This window comes from Ranitomeya imitator, chromosome 5 (genome assembly GCF_032444005.1).
Source record: "Ranitomeya imitator isolate aRanImi1 chromosome 5, aRanImi1.pri, whole genome shotgun sequence".
In the NCBI taxonomy this organism is placed as follows: domain Eukaryota; kingdom Metazoa; phylum Chordata; class Amphibia; order Anura; family Dendrobatidae; genus Ranitomeya; species Ranitomeya imitator.
In genome coordinates, this window is record NC_091286.1 from 167,181,766 (window position 1) to 167,207,211 (window position 25,446).

At 47.0% G+C, this 25,446-nt stretch overlaps 1 protein-coding gene across 4 annotated transcripts in view; it reads right to left on the reverse strand.

The window, feature by feature from the left end:
- The window catches only part of LOC138681628 (presenilin-2-like), a 142,817-nt gene extending 123,799 nt beyond the window's left edge, over nucleotides 1-19,018 (reverse strand). For 3 of the 4 annotated variants that reach the window (XM_069769296.1, XM_069769295.1, XM_069769297.1), the window contains exon 1: nucleotides 18,729-18,855. The gene's annotated coding sequence lies outside the window, so the exon portion shown is untranslated. Of the gene's footprint in view, nucleotides 1-18,728 lie in introns of all 4 variants that reach the window. The other variant, XM_069769294.1, reaches the window with a different exon arrangement.
- Nucleotides 19,019-25,446: the final 6,428 nt, after the last annotated feature.

Consider the following 25,446-nt stretch of genomic DNA (forward strand, 5'->3'; position numbering starts at 1 on the left):
AGCCATTTCTGACCGCACATGCGTGGCCGTAACTCCGCCCCCTCCTCCCCAGGACATAGATTGGGCAGCGGATGCATTGAAAAACTACATCCGCTGCCCACGTTGTGCACAATTTTCACAACGTGCGTCGGTATGTCGGGCCGACGCATTGCGACGGTCCCGTACCGACGTAAGTGTGAAAGAACCCTAACCCTAAATTTAGCCCCAACCCTAAATTTAGCCCCAACCCTAAATTTAGCCCCAACTGCTCTTCTCCTGCCGGCCGGCAGATGGCGACAGATGGGGTCTCGGCTACCCCCGGCAGCCGAGACCCCCAAAGATTCTCCCGGTGCCAGCCGGCGGGCGCACTGCGCATGCGCCCGCCATTTTGAAGATGGCGGCGCCCATCGGGAGCCACGAGGAGCACCGGGGGAGACAGGTAAGTATTGGGGGGCTACCTGGGACCCCATTTCTCTGTACTCTGATGTGCGATCACATCGGAGGACAGAGAAATTAAAAAGAAATCGCGTTTTTTTTTTTTTGTTTTTTTTTTTGTGATCGCCGGTAAACTGTTAATTACCGGCGATCGCAAAAGCGGGGTCGGTAAAAACAGACCCAAATCATGTTCTCTGGGGTCTCGGCTATCCCCGGCAGCCGAGACCCCGGAGAAAATCCGACTCTGGGGGGCGCTATTTACTTTTTCCACAGCACCGTTAATTAACGGCGCTGTGGTTTAAGTACCCTTAGCGGCCGTCGTTAAAAGGCGTATCGGCGGTCGTTAAGGGGTTAAATCTAAATCCCCTGCCTGATACCATCCAGCGTTTTCATCCATTTTCGCTGCCGCTCCCTTTAGTCTCCAGCGAAAAATGACACACAATCTGATCCAGTGATTCTCTAGTCACCTTCCACGACAGCATGGGAGGATGTCTCAATTCCCTAATGGGGGACAGGAAGCATGAGAGGTTACAAGCCCCTACTCCCTCCAAATCGCCAGTGTCTTTCCTGTCCCCCATGGTGCATGGAGAGGTTCTCGTATGCTGCGTGGCCGGCGACTGCAGTGTACCTGGTTTTTCCTGCCAGGCAGTAGTGGTCGGGGCTCTGCCTTCCTCCTCTTCATGCTGCTCCCGTCTCCCCTCGGGACCTTCCTGGCCCACCTGCGCCTCTGCGGAGGTAAAGCGGGCCAGTGATCCCCAGCGGTGGCCTCCATGAGCTCACCGCCTTGTCCTCCTCTCCTGAGCGGTGTTCGGTGTCCCAGAAGTGACGTCATTGTTGCGCGCGCGTCACTTCCAGTCCTGCGCTCTTTGCTGGAACGCAAGCTGGAGCGCATCAACTTCCTCGTCTGGCCTCCTAGCACCCTCAGGACCGCCGACGCTGCACAGAGCAAGCCTTTCCACGTGGAGGCCTGCTCCAGGACCCTGGGAGGAGGAGGGGAACCTGATTCACCTGCGCTGGGGGCTGGATTTATTCCTATATAAACCAGCCTGAAAACACCTCCAGGTAAGACGATCCCTGTCACAATGGATGGCGCTTCATGCCCTGCATCTGCAGAGCCCAGCGCTGCCCGTTGCGGGGTGGGTCCGAGGCTAGGATTAGTGGGACTCTTCTGATCCTTACACCACTCTCCCTCTCTTTTTTTTCAGAGAGACAAGTCTGCTCAGAAAATCCCGGCCAAAAAGACACCTACATGTGCAATCTGCAATGTTAAGCTTCCCTCTCTATGGGAGAAAAAGCTGTGTCAGGGGTGCACAGATAAAGTTGTCAAAGCCGAGCAGCCTTCTCTCCTTGACGAAATCCGGGCCCAAGTCAAGCATGAAGTACAAACTTCTCTAGCTGCCTTCAATCCTCCTCCACAGCCGCAGGGTCCCTCTCCTTCTAAAAAAAAGAAAAATACAATTTGAAGACTCGGCCTCAGAGTCCGATCACTCGTTTTCATCGTCTTCTGAAAAATGGGGTGAATCTTCGTCTCCTAAATTTACAGAAGCAAGAAAATATTTTTTCTCCTCTGATTATACTGAAGAGTTAGCTATGGCTGTACGTAACACGATGGGGTTACAGGAGGAATCTGTTCCTCAATCTATACAGGACGAAATGTTCGGAGGATTGAAATCGGAGAGACAAATGGGGTTCCCGGTACATAAAAATGTCTTGGATTTAATTTCTCAGGAGTGGGAGCTCCCGGAGAAACGCCTATCCATCCCCTCCGAAATGGAACACAGGTTTCCATTAGAAGCAGGTTCCCCTTCATGGGACATACCTAAGGTGGACATTCAGGTGGCGAGGGTGGCAAAGAAAACTTCTCTCCCCTTTGAGGACTCCTCACAGTTGAGAGATCCGCTAGACAGAAAGATGGAAAGCGTATTAAAAAAAAGTAATAGGAAACATCCACCTCGGGGTTAAAATCTAATATTGCTGCCACCTGTGTTGCCAGAGCCCTGTCTCGTTGGATGGACGAACTGGAGAAGCATATTGCTCAGGGTACCTCCAGAGAGGAGCTATTGGACTCTCTTCCCATGCTCCAAAAAGCCTCTATGGAGTCTACCAGAATTGCGGCCCGATCCTTAGTTCAATCTCATTCCGCCCATAGGGCCCTCTGGCTTAAAATGTGGAGCGTTGAGGTTACCTCCAAAATTAAGCTGTGCTCAATTCCCTTTAAAAGGTGATTATCTTTTCAGGCCCGCTCTGGATAAAATTCTGGAAAAGGCCACAGATGGAAAAAAAAGGCCCTTCCAGAACAGAAGACTGTCAGAAAATGTTTTTTTCCGTGCCCTCCAATCTAATACCCCTCAAACAAGAGGTAAAGGGAAAAGTGGGCGATGGAGCTATGCTAAGGGCAAAGGGAAAAATATCCTCATTCCCCAGCAGCAACAACAGCAGGATAAATGACTCCGTCCCGGTGGGGGGAGGCTCGCAAACTTCATCCATCATTGGCGGGCCATTACCAATTGTCAATGGGCTCTCAATGTTATTCAGGGCGTCCTTCTCATAAAATTCATATCTTCCCCCCCCCCTCGGAATCTGAGGATTACCTCTCCGACCTCTCAGAGAGCACATACAATGATGATGACAGGCCTTGGGACCTCCTAAAATCAAATGCTATCACCCCAGTACCCCCCGAGGAATGGGGTTTGGGCCACTACTCTCATCTCTTCCTGGTAAAAAAAACATCAGGGGAGGCGCGAGTCATAATAAATCTAAAAGATCTCAATTGTCATATCCTATACCACCGGTTCAAAATGGAATCGGTGAAATCTGCTATCCCCCTAATAGGTCAAAATTATTTCATGTCAACCATCGACCTAAAGGACGCCTACTTTCATGTGCCGATTCATCTCCGGCACAGAAAGTATCTCAGGTTTGCAATACAGTTCAACCAACAAGTGAATCATTTTCAATTCAATCTGCTCCATTTCGGCATTTCTTCAGCGCCGAGAGTATTCTCCAGGATAATGGCAGAGGCTGTGTCTCACATCCGGAGACAGGGAGTCTGTATTGTCCCATACCTGGACGATCTGCTGCTCATAACCCCCTCGGCTAATATTCTCAACAATCACGTTTCAAAGACCCTCGACATTCTCAAAACTTTGGGGTGGCTCCCAAATCTGAGGAAGTCCCAGCTACAACCTTCCAAATCAAGTAAGTTTCTGGGGGTTCTGTTAGACTAAGTAAAACAGAAATCGCTCCTCCCGGAAGATCATCGTTGAGCATTAATAGAGAAAATTATAGATCTTAGAGAGGACATATCTCTGACTCTACGGAAAAGCATGTCGGTCCTAGGTTCTATGTCGGCACGTATTCAGTCGGTTTCTTGGGCTCAGGCCCATTCCAGAACCCTTCAAGCCCACGTCCTCGCAAACTGGGACGGAAATCCGGGTTCTCTAAACAAGAGTACACACTCCAGGGCGCGTGAAGGCATCACTAGCATGGTGGTTGAGCCACAAGAATATCCGCAGGGGTGTGAGCTGGTCACAATCCCCTTGTAACAATTACAACAGACGCCAGCAAACGGAGCTGGGGGGCAGTAATTTTGCATATTCCCTTCCAGGGATGCTGGAGTCAGGCAACTAGTGCCAGATCCTCCAACTTCAAGGAGTTGAAAGCAGTGGAGGAGGCTCTCCTAGCCGCAAGCGGCCAAATATCGGGGAATCTTGTCAAGATTTATTCGGACAACACGACAACTGTTGCTCATTTCTGACATCAGTGGAGCTCAAAGTTCAACAGTTTAACCCCTTCATGACCAGGGGATTTTTCGTTTTTCCGTGTTCGTTTTTCGCTCCCCTCCTTCCCAGAGCCATAACTTTTTTATTTTTCCGTCAATTTGGCCATGTGAGGGCTTATTTTTTGCGGGACGAGTTGTACTTTTGAACGACATCATTGGTTTTAGCATGTCGTGTACTAGAAAACGGGAAAAAAATTCCAAGTGCGGTGAAATTGCAAAAAAAGTGCAATCCCACATTGGTTTTTTGTTTGGCTTTTTTGCTAGGTTCACTAAATGCTAAAAATGACCTGCCATTATGATTCTCCAGGTCATTACGAGTTCATAGACACCAAACATGACTAGGTTATTTTTTATCTAAGTGGTGAAAAAAAATTCCAAACTTTGCTAAAAAAAAAAAAAAAAAAATTGCGCCATTTTCCGATACTCGTAGCGTCTCCGTTTTTCGTGATCTGGGGTCGGTTGAGGGCTTATTTTTTGCGTGCCGAGATGACGTTTTTAATGATAGCATTTCGGTGCAGATACGTTCTTTTGATCGCCCGTTATTGCATTTTAATGCAATGTCGCGGCGACCAAAAAAACGTAATTCTGGCGTTTCGAGTTTTTTTCCCGCTACGCTGTTTAGCGATCAGGTTAATACTTTTTTTTATTTGATAGATCGGGCAATTCTGAGCGCGGCGATACCAAATATGCGTAGATTTGATATTTTTTTTATTGATTTATTTTGATTGGGGCGAAAGGGGGGTGATTTAAACTTTTATGTTTTTTTTATTTTTTTCACATTTTTTTAAACTTTTTTTTTTTAACTTTTGCCATGCTTCAATAGCCTCCATGAGAGGCTAGAAGCAGGCACAAGCCGATCGGCTCTGCTACATAGCAGCGATCTGCTGATCGCTGCTATGTAGCAGAATTGCACGTGTGCTGTGAGCGCCGACCACAGGGTGGCGCTCACAGCGACGGGCAATCAGTAACCATAGAGGTCTCAAGGACCTCTATGGCTACAATGGAGACGCATCGCCGACCCCCGGACATGTGACGGGGGTCGGCGATAACGTCATTTCCGGCCGCCCGGCCGGAAGCGGTAGTTAAATGCCGCTGTCTGCGTTTGACAGCGGCATTTAACTAGTTAATAGGTGCGGGCAGATCGCGATTCTGCCCGCGCCTATTACGGGCACATGTCAGCTGTTCAAAACAGCTGACATGTCCCGGCTTTGGTGCGGGCTCACCGCGGAGCCCTGCATCAAAGCAGGGGAGCCGGCATCGGACGGTATAGTACGTCCGATGCCGGTAAGGGGTTAAAGAACATCTCAAACCGAATATTCTGTTGGGCAGAAAAACACCTCTCTCTCTCACAGCCGTCCACTTGAAGGGGTCCTCCAAGCTGCAGGCGGATTTCCTGAGTCGCCAGGACATTCAGCCAGGAGAATGGAGCCTGAACAAAAGAGTCTTCAGGATGTTGGTAGACAGATGGGGTCTACCAGAAGTCGACTTATTTGCCTCAGACCAAAATTCACAGGTCAAAACCTTTTTTTCCCCCTGAATCCCAGGGACAATTCCAAAAGGAGTGGATGCTCTTGTCCAGACATGGAACTTCCGATTGGCCTACGCCTTCCCGCCAATCCCAATATTGGCGAAAACTCTTCAAAAGATCCGAGAACAGGTGCCAACCATCCTAGTTGCTCCAGTATGGCCAAAAAGAAGCTGGTTCAATCTGATCATAGAACTACAGATAGACGGTCCAGTTCACCTGCCAGTAGATGCCGACCTTCTCCTTCAAGGACCCTTCCAGCACCAGAATCCCCAAAGATTGAACCTAGCGGCCTGGTTACTGAGGCCCAGGTCTTAAGTGCTAGAGGGCTGTTGGATGCTGTAATTTCTACTTTGCAAAAGTCCAGGAAACCTGTCACTAATGCAATCTATGGTAAACTGTGGAAGACATTCTCGGCTTTCTGTCTACCTAATAAACCAGATCCACTCCATCCGAATATATCTCAAATATTGACTTCCTTCAGCGTGGGTTAGAGTTAGGCCTTAGGCCCAGCACTCTAAAGGTTCAGGTTTCCGCTCTTCAGCTCTTTCAGCGCTGTTTGTGACCAGGACCTGGCCCACCGTTGGATCAGAAGATTCATGGTATCAGCTCTAAGATCGCAACCTAGGAAACAACCCATGATACCCTCATGGGACTTGAATCTAGTCCTCAGGGGGCTCACGCAAGCACCGTTCGAGCCCTTAACTTCCTGTTCTCCTCAACACCTGTCATACAAGGCTGCCTTCCTGGTACCGATTACCACAGCAAGACGTGTGGGGGAGCTGCAAGCCTTACCGGTTAGTGAACCCTACTTGCTAATTACAGATGACTCTATAATTCTCCGGCTTGATCCATCTTTTCTGCCGAAAGTGGTGTCTGATTTTCACCGTTCTCAGATTATTCTTCCTTCCTTCTGCCAGAACCCAGCAAACCCAAAAGAAGAAGAGTTCCATTCTCTCGATGTTAGACGGACTATTCTACACTATCTTGAACAAACTAGCTCCTTCATAGTCGATCAAAACCTGTTTGTCCATCTGTCAGGTCAGAATAAAAAAATGAAAGTGGCAAAGAGTACTATTTCTAGTTGGATCAAAAGGGCCATACATGAAACGTATCTGGCCCAGAACTTGACTCCTTCAAGCAAGGTCAAGGCCAACTCTACAAGGTCTACTTCAGCGTCATGGGCAGAAAGAGCAGGCGCTTCCATCGAGCAGATCAGCAGGGCCGCAACATGGTTTTCACCATATACCTTTACCAAACACTACAGATTGGACTTATTGTCCAATAGGAATCTAGTCTTTGGCCGGAAAGTTCTCCAGGCTATTGTCCCCCCCTAGTGCAGAATTGGTTGGTACTCCTCTTATGCTGTCGTGGAAGACTAGAGAAAATAGAGCACACCTGCGCACACCACTCATGGTTTGTTTTTAGTCTGTAACCATGGAAACACAGCTCTGCATAGGAGCTATAGACCATGGATAACACATACCAGGAAGTTGCATTGTACTTTCCTATTCATTTTATAATTTGCCTTAGTTTTAATCGCTGTGCAGTTTATGAACTGTGTGTAGGCCGTACTGTGCTCAGAAGCTACATCACAAGCTCTCAATGTAGGTCTGCGAGCCAGATCGAGGCTTGCATAGACTTGTATTGAAAAGTGACCTACGTGCCACTCCATGAAAATAGAATTAGACCTACCGGTAATTTGGTTTCTAGGAACCTTCCACAACAGCACTAATTCCCTCCCTTGCCTTGGATGATATCCTGGGTTCATTAAGGTACCTAGTGCAATGGTATGTGTTGTAAGTCACAGGCGATTTGGAGGGAGGAAGGGCCTTTAACCTCTCGTGCTTCCTGTCCCCCATTAGGGAATGGAGACATCCTCCTATGCTGTCATGGAAGGTTCCTAGAAACCGAATTACCGGTAGGTCTAATTCTATTTTCATGGAGTGGCGCGTAGGTCACTTTTCAATACAAGTCTATGCAAGCCTCGATCTGGCTCACAGACCTACATTGAGAGCTTGTGATGTAGCTTCTGAGCACAGTACGGCCAACACACAGTTCATAAACTGCACAGCGATTAAAACTAAGGCAAATTATAAAATGAATAGGAAAGTACAATGCAACTACCTGGTATGTGTTATCCATGGTCTATAGCTCCTATGCAGAGCTGTGTTTCCATGGTTACAGACTAAAAACAAACCATGAGTAGTGTGCTGGTGTGCTCAGACTCTTAGGCCGGCGTCACACTCAGCGTAGGGAAATACGGTCCATTTTTTACAGCCGTAATACGCAGAAAAAAAATCCCAAAATAGTGTTCCGTATGTAATCCGTTGGCAAGGTGTGGTCGTGTATTTTGTGCATGTAATGTTGCGTATGTAATCCGTATGACATCCGTAATGCGTATTTTCACGCAACCTGACAAAATGGACATTTAACGGTTTTGGAGCCTGAAATTAATTTAAATCAGCATCAGCAGCCCTATTTAAGATCTGTACAACAGGCGGCACCCTCCCATATGGCCATTTTGTGATTGTGCATCTGTTGGTGTGTTGGGGTAACGTTTGCACCATGTCTGACCTACTGCACTTCACCCCAACTCAGCGGGTTTTGTTTAACTGGGTCCTGTCGCGTCTATTTGGCCAGCCGTACCCTGTGATTGTAGATCCGCGAAGGAGGAGAAGAAGAATGTGGATGCATCCTCTTGTGACTCAACGCCTCACTAAAGGACATTTTCAGAGGCTCTATACAGCTCTGTGAGCACATCCTGATAAATTTTACCTATACTGTCAAATGACAATGCCAACATTTGATATCTTGTTGGAGACAGTACGTCCAGGACTCACGTATCAGGACACCAGGATGCGAAAAAGCATATCCGCAGAGGAGCGTCTTCTCCTTACCTTACGGTATATATTCAACATCCTCACATACTGTATGTTGATGATGTTTTTTTTTTTTCAGAGTTGTTTGCTAGCAGCTATTTTAAAATATGTGTTACTTTGGAGAAAAATGAAAGAAAAATATGTATTTTTAATGTTCTACTTATGTACACTAAGTAAATCTCGATTAATTTCAATGATATTCCTGTGTTTTTTAGTAAACAACATACTTGCGCTCTCATGTTTTATCAAAACTATTGTTACAGAATTAATATGATTTTTTGTGTCCTTTCAGCTTCCTGTCAACTGGATTGTCTTATGAGGGACTACACCTGGAGTTTCTCATTGGTCGCTCCACGATTTCTGGCATTGTTCGCTCAACATGTAATGAAATATGGGCGAAACTACATGATGTTGTCATGCCTGAGCCAAAAATGGCTGATTGGCTAAAAATAGCCCGTGGGTTCAATGACACCTGTGACTTCCCACACTGTATTGGAGCCCTGGATGAGAAACATATCAGGGTGCGTAAGCCGCCGAACTCTGGCTCCCAATTCTACAATTATAAGCAGTTTTTCTCGGTAGTTCTGTTAGCTGTAGTTGACAGTAACTACAGGTTTATAATTGTAGACATTGGGGCCTATGGGCGAACAGGAGACTCAAGGGTTTTAAATTTGTCCATTATGGGTCGGCGGCTACGTGAAAACCAGTTAGACCTCCCAGGCTCCAATGCTGAAGCAGTGCCATATGTTCTTGTGGGAGATGAGGCCTTCCAATTGACAAGGAATGTCATGAGGTCTTATCCCAGGCACAACCTGGATCACCGGTGGCGTGTTTTTAATTTGAGGCTTTCCAGGGCGCATAGACTGGTGTAGTGTGCCTTTGGGATTCTGTGTGCCAAATGGCGTCTCCTCCAGTCTGCCATTCAGCTGAGTGAGGCTGCTATTATTGAAGTGATTAAGGCTTGTGTTGTTTTGCACAATTTTACTAGACTTCATGATTGCCCGTCAGCTGTTCTTGGTGAAGAAATGTTGCCCAATGTGAGTAGGCCTACACCACATGGTCCTCCTCCTCGCCGTCCCCTCTTCTGGAATAAAGTGAGAGATATTTTCCCAAATTATTTTGTTTCTCCTCAGGGTGCTACTCCCTGGCAAGATTATGCTGTTTTTCAGATGTGATTACATTATTTTCAAAATATATTATCACCATAGAAGAAATAGTACTCTGTGTGTTGTATTTACTTAATTACCAGATGATTAAGAAAAGAGCATATGTGTGTGATGTAAGAATGATTGTCCCACAAACGTCAATTGGCTTTTGACAACATTTTTTTACTGATTGCAAAAGCCTTTTGTTCTTAAAGGGACTCTGTCACCCCCTCCAGCCGTTATAAACTAAAAGAGCCACCTTGTGCAGCAGTAATGCTGCATTCTGACAAGGTGGCTCTTTTAGTTATTGGTGCAGTCAAAGCAGAAATAAAGTGTTTTATACTTTCGCAAAAATACCTCTCTTTAGTCGCGGAGGCAGGTCTTAACCCCCCTGCTGCACACGCCACACTGCCGTCACTCAAGGCTTCTTCGGCGCCGGGCGCGCTGTTTTCAAATCAAATCCGGCGCCTGCGCTGATTTGTTCTGCCTGGGGCAGGCGCAGTGAGCGCTGCCCGTCTGACCTCAGATGCAGTCTCGCAGACTGCGCGGCCGCCCAGCTTGTGAATCCCAGCCCCGCAGTGTGTTATGCATTATGCACAGTGCGGGGCTGGGATTCACAAGCTGGGTGGCCGCACAGGCGCAGTCTGCGAGACTGCATCTAAGGTCAGACGGGCAGCGCTCACTGCACCTGCCCCAGGCAGAACAATACAGCGCAGGTGCCGGATTTGATTTGAAAACAGCACGGAGGGGGCGGCACCCGGCGCCGAAGAAGCCTTGAGTGACGGCAGTGTGGCGTGTGCAGCAGGGGGGTTAAGACCTGCCTCCACGACTAAAGAGAGGTATTTTTGCGAAAGTATAAAACACTTTATTTCTGCTTTGACTGCACCAATAACTAAAAGAGCCACCTTGTCAGAATGCAGCATTACTGCTGCACAAGGTGGCTCTTTTAGTTTCTAACGGCTGAAGGGGGTGACAGAGTCCCTTTAACTTTAAACCATATTTTTTTTATATGTTTTTTTTTTTCTTAAAACCACAACAGAACAAAGTTCAATTACAGCACAAAGTTAAACAAAACATGGTTATGCTGCAAAAAAATAAACAAAAATAACTTGGGCTTACAGATTTCTGTAAGTTGGTGGAGGTGATGGCGGCAGCTCAGGGTCCTGCTCAGGTGGCCTTTGATGGGCCAATTGTCCTTCACCCTGTGTGGATGCTGTGTGTGGCGTTTCCAAATACAGGCCTTGCTCATATTGGCCAGTTGGGTATTGGCCATAAGGGAATTGTCTCTGCCCCTCATGCTGCTGAACATATTGGCTGGATTCATAGCCACCCCCAATATGGTCATGTCGTCCAAACCCAGGTTGGGACCAGCCTACAGCACTGGGTCTGGAAAAGTGGCCATATTGGGAAGGTTGGTTGTAGGCTGCCATATTTCACAATGCTGGCCTTGGTTGATTTTGGGTGGGGATGGGTTGAGGTGTAGGCACACGTGGAGGAGGTGCTTCAAATCCTGATTAACAATGCACCTGTTGAGGTCGTGGAAGGCGCAAGAGGATATGTGGTGAAAGCTGCCTTTTTCAATAAATTAAAAAAACATCATAGGGGTTATTTGGAGGAGTGTTTAAATCAATCAGGATTTGAATACACCCTCTCACACGTAGCCTCACCTCACGGGGAAGGGGACGAAGGTACCGGGCCAGGCTTCGAGCAAAGGTCTCCTCTCCATCATCCGTGGCTGCCCTGACCAAATAATTGAGGACCCCAGCGTCCAAATCCCTCCTGGCTTGCAGCTCTCTCCTTCTGCGGACTCTGCTTAAAGCCCCAGCTGCCTGTGAGGAGGACACCAGTGGGACAGTAGGGCTGCTGCTGTGCCCATGCTCTTCCTGGCTTCCAGCATCAGGTGCTGCTGAGGGTGGTGGTGCTGCATCTTCGACACTTGCTGCTGTCTCTTGTGATGAAGAACCCGATGGACCAGGAAGGATGGAGGTAGAAGAGGCCAAAGATGGGCATGCCACCTCTTCTTCAACACCAACGGGATCGATCACAGCCTCTGACTCCGACCCAGTCTCCCTCTCAGTGAGGTTGGACTGTGTTCTGTTATTAAACAATAAACCAAAACAAAAAAATTTATAGTTGAGTCATTTGATAACAAGTTTATTTGACATCTGTGACCTCGTCTCCCGGTAATTACCTACACACAACCTCCGATCCTCACAAGATCACCTTCTCTACTCCCCTATTATCTCCTCTTCCCACAATCGTATACAAGACTTATCTTGTGTATGACCCCAACTCTGGAACCCTGTACCACAACACATCAGACTCTCGCATACCATTGAAACCTTCAAAAAGAGCCTGAAGACCCACCTCTTCTGACAAGCACATAACCTGCAGTAACCACCGATCAACCAAACCACTGCATGACCAGCTCTACCCTCGCCTACAGTATTCTCACCCATTCCTTGTAGATAGTGAGGCTTCGCGGGCAGGGTCCTCTCTCCTCCTGTACCAGTTATGACTTGTATTGGTTAAGATTATTGTACTTGTTTTTATTATGTATACCCCTCCTTACATGTAAAGCGCCATGGAATAAATGGCGCTATAACAATCAAAAATAATAATAATAATAATAATAATAATAATAATAGTGTTGTGATGTTTTTACTTACGGTCTTAGATCCATTCTGGGATCCAAAAAGGAAAGTCGATCGTAGTATATGTACTTTCGCTTTTTTGGTGGAGCTGCTGACCCACTTCTTGCCCGCTGCTGCCTTTCCCGGCGATATTGGTCTCTGATACTGCGCCATCGTGTCATAACATCTTCCACTGCAATGACATGGTAAAAAATATTCTATAAGCTCATTCTACACACTGCTTAAAACAGTTGGCATTGATTGATCATATTTTAACGATGCAAAAAAAATGCCTTCTTAAATTAATTTCCTAAATTTTAAATTGATAAAAAACATTATACACAAAATGAAACACCACAAGGCCAGGGTCCACTCCCCTCTGTACCAGTCTGACGTTAATAAAAATAGTACCCAACTCAACATCTATATTATGTATGTACGTAAACACTTTCTCATGTTCAGCATCTTTGTTTTTCTCAAAAAAAAAATTATAAAAAATACTAGACTAAGCCAAAAAAAACATCGTCATGAAATCTTGGAGGTCAAGCATTTTTCAAGGTTAATTAATGTCGCAACATGAGTATACTTACAAAGTTGGGTCTGCTCCGCACGTGTGCGTTGGTCAAAATCTGGAAACAGGATCCCACAGATGGTCCTCCAAGCTGCCTCTTTCCTGGCCCGGTTGGAGTAGTTTGGATCCCGCTGGTCCCAGATTTCTGGCCTTTCTTTGACCAGGATAAGGAGCATATCCACGTTAATGATGGATGCCATGCTGCTTGCAACTCCGTGGAGGCGAGCGCCAGACTTCCGGGATGTCTGTCTGGCTTTTTCAGCTAATTAGCATGTCTGAGCTTCCTGATTGAGGGCTTGGCAAATTTCCTGTCACCTGGAGATATCTGGCGTATTTCTCGCAAGTCACACTGCTGGTCCATGTGTAATCCGTATTTTTCTCGACCCCATTGACTTTCATTGGTGGACTTTCAATACGCTGACAAACGCAGCATGCTGCTATTTTCTACAGCCGTACAAGACCTTATAAGGCCTCTTTCACACGTCAGTGTCTCCGGTACGTGTACTGACAGTTTTCTCACGTACAGTGTGCACTCTCCTCCATGTGCACGTACCGCGGTAGAAGAGACAGCGCTACAGTAAGCGCTGTCCCCTGCTTTTGGTGCTGAATCCGGCATTCATTCCTTCTCCCCAGCAGCGTTCGCTGGAGAGAAGGAATGAAAAATCAAGGTTTTTTGTTTAAAATAAAGTTTGGGGGTCACCTCCCACCTCCCGTTCACGCGCCTGCTTGCCGAGAAATACTCACCCAGCTCCTGCGATGTCTGTCACGTGGTACCGCTCATTACAGTGATGAATATGCATGTACCACGTGACCGCTCACACAGGACAGGCTGCCGATGCTGAGAACAGACATCGCACGAGCTGGGTGAGTATTTCTCCTCAAGCAGGCGGGCGTACGGGGGATGGGAGGCAGGAGGTGACCCCCAAACTTTATTTAAAAAAAACAAAACAAAAAAAAAGAAAACTTGATTTTTCATTCCTTCTCTCCAGTGAACGCTGCAGGGGAGAAGGAATGAATGCCGGCTTCAGCACCAAAAGCAGGTGACAGCGCTTAACTGTAGCGCTGTCTCCTGCATGGTCCTCAGTCGGCACACAGTTGCCACACGTGTGCCACGTGAGCACATGGACACTGATAATTCCGGTACCGATTTCTCCAGTACTGGAATTATTTGGACGTGTCAAACCGGCCTAATACGGATCCGTAAAATACGGCAGATAGGAGCTGGGCCATAGAGAATCATTGTACCGTATGCAATCCGTATTTTCTGCGCCTCTCATACGTCCGTAAAACTCGCTAGTGTGATGCCGGCCTTACACCTGCCATCTACACATATGGTTATAGTCTATATCCATAGATATAGAAGTCTGTGTGACCCCTGTAGCCACAAATGAAAAGGAGACGCCAAAGGTCGGAGCCAGACACAACATATATATTAAAAAAAAAAAAAAATGATAAAATAAACAAGGTCCAATTTTGTCTGCCGAGAATTACACAAATGTTCTCCGTATGGTGATCCGTCTGTCATCTGTGTGCAATGCGAGAATGTGATTTTCTCACATCTATGCATCCGTGTGGCATCCGTATGGAGAGATTTTCTCGCCAGCTTGCAAACTGGACATATAATGGATCCCAGCCCAGAAAATCATGAATAAATAATATGGAAGTCTATTTATTGGCTCCACAAGTTCTATCCTACAAGCGAAAAAAACTGCATGGTCTCCCGTGCAATTTTCTTCGCCAGAGAGGGAAAGCCGACAGCTGGGGCCGATATTTATAGCCTGAGAAGGGGTTAATACCCATGGATCATCCCAGTATGTGAATATCAGCCCGCAGCTGTATATTTAGCCTTTATTGACTATTCTAATAGGGGTCACCCTATAATTAAAGGCTATGCAGACTGCTGCAGGCTGATATTCATAGCCTAGGAAGGGGCCATGGATATTGACCACCCCCCCCCCTTTCCAGGCTAAAAATACCAGCACCCAGCCGCCCCAGAGAAGGCGCATCTGTAAGAAGAGCCAAATCCGGCACTTAGCCTCTCTCTTCCCATTGCCCTGTAGCGGTGACATATGGGGTAATAAGGGGTTAATGTCACCTCGATATTGTAAGGTGACATTAAGCCTGGTTAAAAATGGAGAGGTGTCAATAAGACACCTATCCATTATTAATCCAATAGTATGAATGGGTTAAAAAAAATTACACATTAAAAATACGGTAAAGTCTTTTAATGAAATAATTAAACACGCAGGTTTTCCATCTTTATTACACTCTCAATCCAAGCGAAGCAAAGCCATCGTTCTCCCGTAAAAAAATCCAAAAAGCAACAATATTCCATACCTGTCCGCCATACAGTCAAGTCCCACGATGCAATTCATCTAAAGGGGTTAAATAGTTAACAACCCGAAGCAGTGCTAGTGCTAACGGCTGGGCTGTAAACCACTGTGTAATGAATGAAAAGCTGCCTGTGCAGCATGACGGGACATGAACTCTTTAGCGTGGGAAAGTTTTGGAACTTTTTCCCACGCTGCGAGTTCACCTCAGGCTCAGTGACTACTGCTGACTAGAGAGAGTTTGGAACTTTTTCCCACGGGAGAGGGAGAGGGAGAGGGAGAGGGAGAGAGAGAGATTTTTTTTCTGTATTTTCATGACTGAGAATTGTATATGCACACTGAAGGCATCAACACTATGGATTAACACATGTGGAATTATATAGTTAACAGAAAAGTGTGAAACAACTGAAATTATGTCTTATATTCTAGGTTCTTCAAAGTAGCCAAAGTAGTCACCTTGTGACCGCACAATACAGGAAGAAGCTGCGGCGCCAGGGAACCAGGGACTGCACCACGCCAGGAGCAGGTGAGTATAATGGGGAGGGGGAGCGCAGCGCTGCGCGATATTCACCTCTCCTCGTTCCGGTTAGTGCGCGCCCTCTGCCTGAACGTCAGTGCAGAAGACACTGAAGATGGAGCGGCAGCCGGAAAGGTGAATATTTAAAGTGTCGAAGGCCTGAGCGACGAGAGGTATGTGATTTTTTTTTTTTTTTTTTATTGCAGCAACAGCAAATGGGGAAAGTGTCTGTATGGAGCATCTCATGGGGCCATAATCAACGCTTGTGCAGGATTATATGGGGGCAAATATCTTTATGGAGAATCTTATGGGGCCATAATTATCATTTATGCAGCATTATATGGGCAAATGTGTCTATGGAGCATCTTATGGGGCCATTATTAATCTTTATGCAGGATTACATTGTGCATATTTTAATATGAAGCATCTTATGGGGCCCATTATGAACTGTATGGAGCATTATATGGGTGCTCCTGATTCAATATGGATATTCAAAAACACTTAACCTACTGATGTCTCAATTAATTTTACTTTTATTGGTATCTTTTTGTACTTTTGAAATTTACCGGTAGCTGCTGCATTTCCCACCCTAGGCTTATACTCGAGTCATTAATTTTTCCCGTTTTTTTGTGGCAAAATTAAGGGGGGGGGGGGGAGGGTCGGCTTATACATACACACTATCTGTAGACATTTATTTTATCTATTCTAACATGTCAGTGTGATTTTACTGTACACCGCGCTGAATTACCGGCTTTTCTATAGGACACCGGTGCGTGTTTCTCACAAGTTACACTGATGGTCTGTGTGGTGTGCGAGTTTTTCTCGCACCTATAGACTTTCATTGGCGATTCTCGGATGATATACGCTGCAAATAGCAGCATTCTGCAATTTACCTCACTCGTATAATACAGCTGAGAAAGCAACGGATGATGGGAGCTGTGTTGTGAATTCTGCTGTTGGGTTCCCTCCAGTGGTTGTTGGTGGGAATGCAGTTGTCTCTGAATCGCAGTCCTGGCCAGGTGTATCGGATAATTACAATTCTGACTGGGATATTTAGGTGTGCAGGATCCTTTAGTCCTTGCCAGTTGTCAATGTTTCTTTGAAAGTGTTGGATCTCTGCCTGGCCTCTCCTGCTTATCTGCCAGTTCAGCAAAGATAAGTGTCTGTTTCTTTTCCTGTGGCACACATGCAGTGTGCTTATTTTCAGTACTGTTCGTTTGTTTTTCTTTTGTCCAGATTAGACTGTGTCTGTGTTTTCTCAGTCTGGTTGGTTTCACTGGAGTTGCAGATTTACGCTCCTACATCTTTTAGTAGATGTAGGAAGTTTTTTGTATATTCTGCTGTGGATTTTTTGAAGGGTTTTAATACTGACCGCACAGAACTCTGTCCTATTCTGTCCTATCTAGCTAGAGTGGCCTACTGTGCTAAATCCTGTTTTATCTGCCTGTGTATGTTTTTTCCTCTCCGACTCACCGCCAATATTTGGGGCTGTCTATCCTATGGGGATTTTCTCTGAGGCAAGATAGTATTCCGATTTCCATCTTTAGGGGTATTTAGTCCTCCGGCTGTGACGAGGTGTCTAGGTGTGTTAGGTACACTCCACGGCTACTTCTAGTTGTGGTGTTAAGTTCAGGATTGCGGTCAGTATAGGGGCCACTTTCTCCAGTGAAAGTTCTCATGCAGCTCCAAGGTCACCGGATCATAACAGAGCTGCCCCATAGATTAACATTGGTCCGAGTCCTACGCGATTTTTTTATAGCATAGCACTCGTCCGTATTATACGGTAGTGTGACTCCAGCAACATACAGACCATGGGCAAAGTTGCATAGACGGAGCGGATCTATAGATCTCGGGCTGCAGGCATTGGCCCCACATGTAGTGGGAACACACACCAAGGTACAGTTGTGAAGGGGTCCTCTCAAGTTTGCCTGGGATGGCGGACAACTTCCCGATCGCGCCCACTGATCCCGGGCTCTGGAGATCCAGGGGTGAATGGCGCAGAGGTAAATACGGGAATGCCATAGACCAGCAGAGATCTCCGGCGCTCCCACTAAGGCTGGTTTCACACTTGCGTTTTTATTTGCGGCGTTTGTACCGCAAAAAAGCGCATGCGTTTTTTTTCCTATGTTTAACATTAAAAACGCATGCGTTTTTTTTATACGCGTTTGGTCACGTTTTTGAGCGCATGCTTTTTTTGCTGCATGCGTTCTTTTGCAGAAATGCAACATGTAGTAATTTTCAGAGGCTTTTTTTTTTACGCAAAAAACGCAAGCGTTCGTATGCGTTTTTTTGCGGCAAAAAATGCATTGGAGTCAATGGAAACGCATGCGTTTTTAAGCACATGCGTTTGGTTGCGTTAAAAACGCATGCGTTTTTATTGAAAAAAAACAGAAAACACACTGATATGCCACCCCCCACCATAAAGGTGATAAAGGGATCCTAACCCTAACCCTAAAGGGATCCTAACCCTAAAGGGATCCTAACCCTACCCCTAACCCTAGGGATCCTAACCCTAACCCTACCCCTAGGGATCCTAACCCTAACCGCCACGTTTTTTTCACCACATCCAAAAACGCATGAGTCTAAAAAATGCAGCGTTTGCACGCGTTTACATGCGTTTTTCCACCAAGCGTTTTTTTTTTTAAACGCATGCGTTTTAAAACGCAAGTGTGAAACCAGCCTAACACTAGTGACAGTGCGTATGATCCACCGCTGATACATTCACACTTGGTCTTCACATCCGCGATTTACGGTGAAGTTGCCCCCTCACTTCCAAACCTGAGAAAACCCCTTTAGTTCTAAAAACCGGAACCAAATAAAACAGTAAATGTTATACTAAGCGCATTGCCCGACACAGGAAGCCGACCACAAATACCGACGTCTGCTGCGCACAACTCACACACTGGGACACAAGACAGAAAGGACTGTACCTGCAAGGAGTCGCCCGCTTCCGCATTGAGTCCTCTCGACCACCGTACTAAATTATTCTATGCGGCTCAAGCCTCGATTTGATCAGTGTTATATCACATGATCCTCGCTTGGATCACGAGCATCTTCACTACCAACGTGACCTATAAGCAGCCCTGAGCTGTGGGCGGGGTCTGGACGCAGCGCGTGCACGAGGACCTGATGTGACCTCCCAGCAGCTGTTCTGGTGATCAATTGTGACTGACGTGCCGAGGTCACATGCTCCATCCCACGTGATCACCCGGCTGCTGGCAGTATGGGGAGCGCAACAATGGCCATAGCGCCAAGACAACAGCTCGCGTCCTCATTAACCCGTTCATGACAAGCAGTATTCCATGTTTAGCTTTTCATCTTTCTTCCCCTTTCTAGAGCCCCATCACTTTTATCATTTTCTTGTTCACATAAAATGTTAAGAGCTTGTTTTTTCCGACATTTTGATTGCTACTTATTAGATATTTCAAAGTATTGACTGAAAAACAAAATTTTGTGGCTTTTTGCTGGTGAAGGAAAGATTGAGCTGTTGCCAGCGGCACTTAAATAGTTAACTATTACGCGCTACAGGAAGAAGTCGGCTGTGTAACACAAACAGCTTATTTCTGGCATAGTGCAGGCTCAGCTCCTGAGTCCGCTCCATACATGGCTCCATACCTGGGTCATAGTCATTTATCAGGAGCTGCACTTTTATGGCTTATCTACTATATAATTGTCTAAGGGTCACTTCCATCTGTCCTTCTGTCTGTCTGTCACGGTTATTCATTCGCTGATTGGTCTCGCCAGCTGCCTGTCATGGCTGCCGCAACCAATCAGCGACGGGCACAGTCCGGAAGAAAACGGCCACTCCTTACTCCCCGCAGTCAGTGCCTGTTGCCCACATACTCCCCTCCGGTCACCGCTAACACAGGGTTAATGCCGGCGGTAACGGACCGCGTTATGCCGCAGGTAACGCACTCCATTACCGCCGGTATTAACCCTGTGCGTCCCCAACTTTTTACCATTGACGCTGCCTATGCGGCATCAATAGTAAAAAATGTAATGTTGAAAATTTAAAAAAAAACAACCTGATATACTCACCCTCCGTAGTCGCCATCTTCCGTTGCAGGTTCCGGTGCCAAAGATGGTATGAGAGAAGGACCTGCCATGACGACATGGTCATGTGACGGCGACGTCATCACAAGTCCTGCGCTCATACCAACCCTGGGACCGGAAGTACATTTTTATTTTTTAAACTGTGACAAACCTGGCTGGGCAATATACTACGTAGCTGGGCAATATACTACGTGACTGGCCAATATACTACGTGGCTCTGTGCTGTATACTACTTCGCTGTGCAATATACTACGTGGCTCTGTGCTGTATACTACGTCACTGGGCAATATACTACGTGACTGGCCAATATACTACATGGCTCTGTGCTGTATACTACGTCGCTGTGCAATATACTACGTAACTGGGCAATATACTATGTGGCTCTGTGCTGTATACTACGTCACTGGGCAATATACTATGTCACTGGGCAATATACTACGTGGCTGCGCAATATACTACGTCACTAGGCAATATACTATGTAACTGGGCAATATACTACATGGCTGGGCAATATACTATGTCACTGGGCAATATACTACGTGGTTGGGCAATATACTACGTGGTTGGGCAATATACTACGTGGCTGTGCAATATACTATGTGGCTGGGCAATATACTGCGTGGCTGGGCAATATACTGCGTGGCTGAGCAATATACTACGTTGCGTTCTGTCCACCGGCAGGTTCCGGTGCTAAGGATGCTATGGGAGAAGGACCTGCCATGACGTCATCACAGGTTCTGTGCGCCTGCGTGAGAAGGACCTGCCATGACATCACGGTCATGTGACCGCGACGTCATCACAGGTCCTGCGCTCATAGTCATACCAACCCTGGCACCGGAAGCTGCCACGTGCACCGTACACAGGAGCCAGGACTAAGGTGAGTATATGTTTATTTTTTGTCACTGGGCAATATACTACGTGTCTGACCAATATACTACACACTACGTGGCTGGGCAATATACTACGTGGCTGGGCAATATACTACATCGCTGGGCAATATACTACGTAGCTGACCAATATACTACATGGCTGTGCAATATACTACGTCGCTGGGCAATATACTGCAATATACTACGTGACTGGGCAATATACTACGTGGACATGCATAATCTAGAACACCAGATGCGTTAGAATCAGACAACCATCTAGTAGGCTTATATTTGTGTGACTTTTTAGTTTTAAGCTGGGTTCACATTAGCGTTTCTGTGCGCAGCGTATCATCCGCAAACGCATGGTTATGCTGCGTTTTTTACCCGCATCAGCTTCTGCATGACACCAGAAAACGCTGCATGTTCATGCATTTGTATGCATTTTTGAAAGCGTTTGTTAGGTGTCGAGTTCCCGCCGTTGCACAGGAGGAATCTCAAACCATGTCTGCTGCGGTCTCCCATTCTCCTCCAGCCGCAGTGGAGTCTGCTCAGCGGAGATGTCGGTCCTAGCATCTGTCTCAGGCTGATACTGGACGACTTGTTACTACTGCCCTTCGAGGCTCTGTCATTAGGGATGGGCACTATGAATACCTAGTGATGCCCTTTGGGCTCTGTAATGCCCCAGCCGTTTTCCAAGACGTTAATGATATCTTCCGGGATATGCTTTCCACCTCGGTCCTAGTCTATCTGGATGGTATTCTCATCTACTCTCCGGAAATTGACTCTCACCAGAGAGATGTTTGCAGAGTCTTCGACCTCGTACGGGCGAATTCCCTCTACGCTAAGTTAGAGAAATGTTTGTTTGAGCAGGAGTCCTTACCTTTCCTGGGCTATATCATCTCTGCCCAGGGATTAATAATAATAATAATAATTTTTATTTATATAGCGCCAACATATTCCGCAGCGCTTTACAAATTATAGAGGGGACTTGTACATACAATAGACATTACAGCATAACAGAAATACAGTTCAAAACAGATACCAAGAGGAGTGAGGGCCCTGCTCGTAAGCTTACAAACTATGAGGAAAAGGGGAGACACGAGAGGTGGATGGTAACAATTGCTATAGTTATTCGGACCAGCCATAGTGTAAGGCTTGGGTGTTCATGTAAAGCTGCATGAACCAGTTAATTAATTTTTTTTTTTTTTTAATATAGGCCACACAGGGATCGTTAGGTTAATGCATTGAGGCGGTAGGCCAGTCTGAACAAATGAGTTTTTAGGGCACGCTTAAAACTGTGGGGATTGGGGATTAATCGTATTATCCTAGGTAGTGCATTCCAAAGAATCGGCGCAGCACGTGTAAAGTCTTGGAGACGGGAGTGGGAGGTTCTGATTATTGAGGATGCTAACCTGAGGTCATCAGCGGAGCGGAGGGCACGGGTAGGGTGGTAGACTGAGACCAGAGAGGAGATGTAGGGTGGTGCTGAGCCATGGAGTGCTTTGTGGATGAGGGTAGTAGTTTTGTACTGGATTCTTGAGTGGATGGGTAACCAGTGTAATGACTGGCACAAGGTAGAGGCATCGGTGTAACGGTTGGTGAGGAATATGATCCTGGCAGCAGCATTCAGGACAGATTGGAGCGGGGAGAGTTTGGTAAGAGGGAGGCCGATTAGTAGAGAGTTACAATAGTCCAGACGAGAATGAATAAGTGAAACAGTAAGAGTTTTTGCAGAGTCGAAAGTAAGAAAAGGGCGAATTCTAGAAATGTTTTTGAGATGCAGGTAAGAAGAGCGAGCCAGTGATCGGATGTGGGGGGTGAATGAAAGGTCAGAATCAAGGATGACCCCAAGGCAGCGGGCATGTTGCTTTGGAGTAATGGTGGAACCGCAAACGGAGATGGCAATGTCAGGCAAAGGTAGGTTAGTAGAGGGAGAAAACACGAGGAGTTCAGTTTTTGACAGGTTTAGTTTCAGATAGAGGGAGGACATGATGCTAGAGACAGCGGTAAGACAATCACTGGTGTTTTCTAATAAGGCAGGCGTGAGATCAGGAGAAGAAGTGTATAGTTGGGTGTCGTCAGCATAGAGATGGTACTGGAAGCCAAATCTACTGATTGTTTGTCCAATAGGGGCAGTATACAAAGAGAAGAGGAGGGGGCCTAGGACTGATCCTTGAGGAACCCCAACAGTAAGGGGAAGGTGAGAGGAGGAGGAACCAGCGAAACATACAGTGAAGGGATTGGCTATGGATCCTGCCAAATTACAAACTGTGATGGACTGGCAAGAACCCCATTCTCTTAAGCGGTGCAGCGCTTTATGGGGTTCATTAACTATTACCGCCAGTTCATCCCTCATTTCTCGACTTTGATAGCTCCCTTGGTAGCCCTCACAAGAAGGGAGCAAATCCCAAATTGTCTGAGGGGGTCTCCAAAGCCTTCACTTCTATTAAATCTCATTTTGCTAGCGCTCCCATCCTATATCGCCCCGATGTAGATAAGCCGTTTATAATGAAGGTGGATGCCTCATCCGTTGGTGCTGGAGCAGTCCTCTTCCAAAAGGATGCTCAAGGTCGGAAGCAACCTTGCTTCTTTTCCAAGACGTTCACACTAGCGAGAGGAATTATTCCATCGGGGACAGGGAGGTGCTAGCAATGAAGTTGGCTTTCTCTGAATGGAGACATCTTTTGGAGGGGGCTCGCTTTCACTTCCAAATATTCACAGACCACAAAAATTTGGTCTACTTGTAAATAGCCCAGCGGCTAAATTCTCGCCAGGCCAGATGGTCCCTGTTCTCCCAGTTCCATTTCACTCTCCACTTTCTATCTGGGAAGAAGAGCATTCGTGCCGATGCTCTCTCTCGCTCCGTTGTATCATCTGAGGAGGAGGAAGAGGAGCCTCGGCTTATTGTCCCTTCTGAGAGCCTGAGAAGCATGGCTCCCGTTTCGCTAGAGTCTGTGCCCTCGGGCAAGACTTTCGTTCCTTCAAATTTGCGTCCGGAAGTTCTCTCTTGGGCTCACTCGTCCAGGGTGGGTGGACATTTTGGGACCAAAAGGACGTCTGAGCTGCTGGCTAGGACGTACTGGTGGCCGCATATGGCCCATGACGTCAGAGATTATGTTTGGGCGTGTGTTTCCTGCGACAAAAACAAGTCACAATGGCCAGCTGGGTTGCTTTACCCCCTACCGGTGACGGACAGGCCTTGGGAGATGGTCGGGATGGATTTTGTGGTGGGCTTACCCAAGTCTCGTAGCTGCACCATTATCTGGATTACACCGAACATTTTTCCAAAATGGTGCTCTCTTCCATAGCTACCTACTGCACGGGCTCTGGCAGCATTGTTTATCAAACATATCTTTTGCCTACACGGTATGCCGGACAAAAATGTCAGTGACCGGGGTCCCCAGTTTGTGTCTCGGTTCTGGAGAGAGCTTTGTCGTCTACTCAGTATTGAGTTGAATCTCTCTTTTATTATTATTATTATTATTATACATTTTTATAGCGCCATTTATTCCATGGCGCTTTACATGTGAATACGGGGCAAATATAGACAAATACATTAAACATGAGCAGATAACAAGGCACACGAGTACATAAGGAGGGAGGACCCTGCCCGCGAGGGCTCACAGTCTGCAGGGGATGGGTGAGGATACACTAGGAGAGGGAAGAGCTGGCTGTGCGGCTGTTCAGTAGGTTGAGGATCACTGCAGGCTGTAGGCTTGTCGGAAGAGATGAGTCTTCAGGTTCTTTTTGAAGGTTTCTATGGTAGGCGTGAGTCTGATGTTTTGGGGTAGAGAGTTCCAGAGTATGGGGGAAGCACGGGAGAAGTCTTGGATGCGGTTATGGGAAGAAGAGATGAGAGGGGAGTAGAGAAGGAGGTCTTGAGAGAATCGGAGGTTGCGTGTAGGTAGGTACCGGGAGAACATGTCACAGATGTATGGAGGAGACAGGTTGTGGATGGCTTTGTATGTCAGTGTGAGGGTTTTGAACTGGAGTCTCTGGTCGATAGGAAGCCAGTGAAGGGCTTGACACAGGGGAGAGGCTGGGGAATAGCGGGGGGACAGGTGGATTAGTCGAGCAGCAGAGTGTAGGATGGAGTGGTGCCAGAGTGCTAGAGGGGAGTCCAGAGAGTAGGAGGTTGCAGTAGTCGAGGCGGGAGATGATAAGGGCATGCACTAGCGTTTTTGCAGTATTGCGGTCAAGGAAAGCATGGATCCGGGAAATTTTTTTGAGTTTGAGACGACAGGAGGAGGCAAGGGCTTGGATATGTGGCTTGAAAGAGAGGGCAGAGTCGAGGATCACCCCGAGGCACCGGGCGTGTGGGACTGGGGATAGTGAGCAGCCATTGACATATCATCCCGACACAAATCGGTTGGTAGAGAGGGCCAACCAGAGCCTGGTCACATATTTGCGACATTTTGTTTCTGCCAGGCAGGATGACTGGGCATCCTGGCTACCGTGGGTGGAATTTGCCCTTAACAACGCCGTAGCCAATTCCACTGTTCAGACTCCATTCCTCCTTAATTACGGCCAGCATCCGCGGGTTCCTGTGCCTATGACCGTGTCTTCCGCCGACTCCAGGATGCCAGACCGGGCTGTGGAGGCACGGGACATTTGGGACCGCACTCAGGATGCCATCCGGGCTTCCAAGGAGAGAATGAGGTCCTCCGCCGATGCACATCGGCGCACCGCTCCGATCTTTGCTCCTGGTGACTTAGTGTGGCTCTCC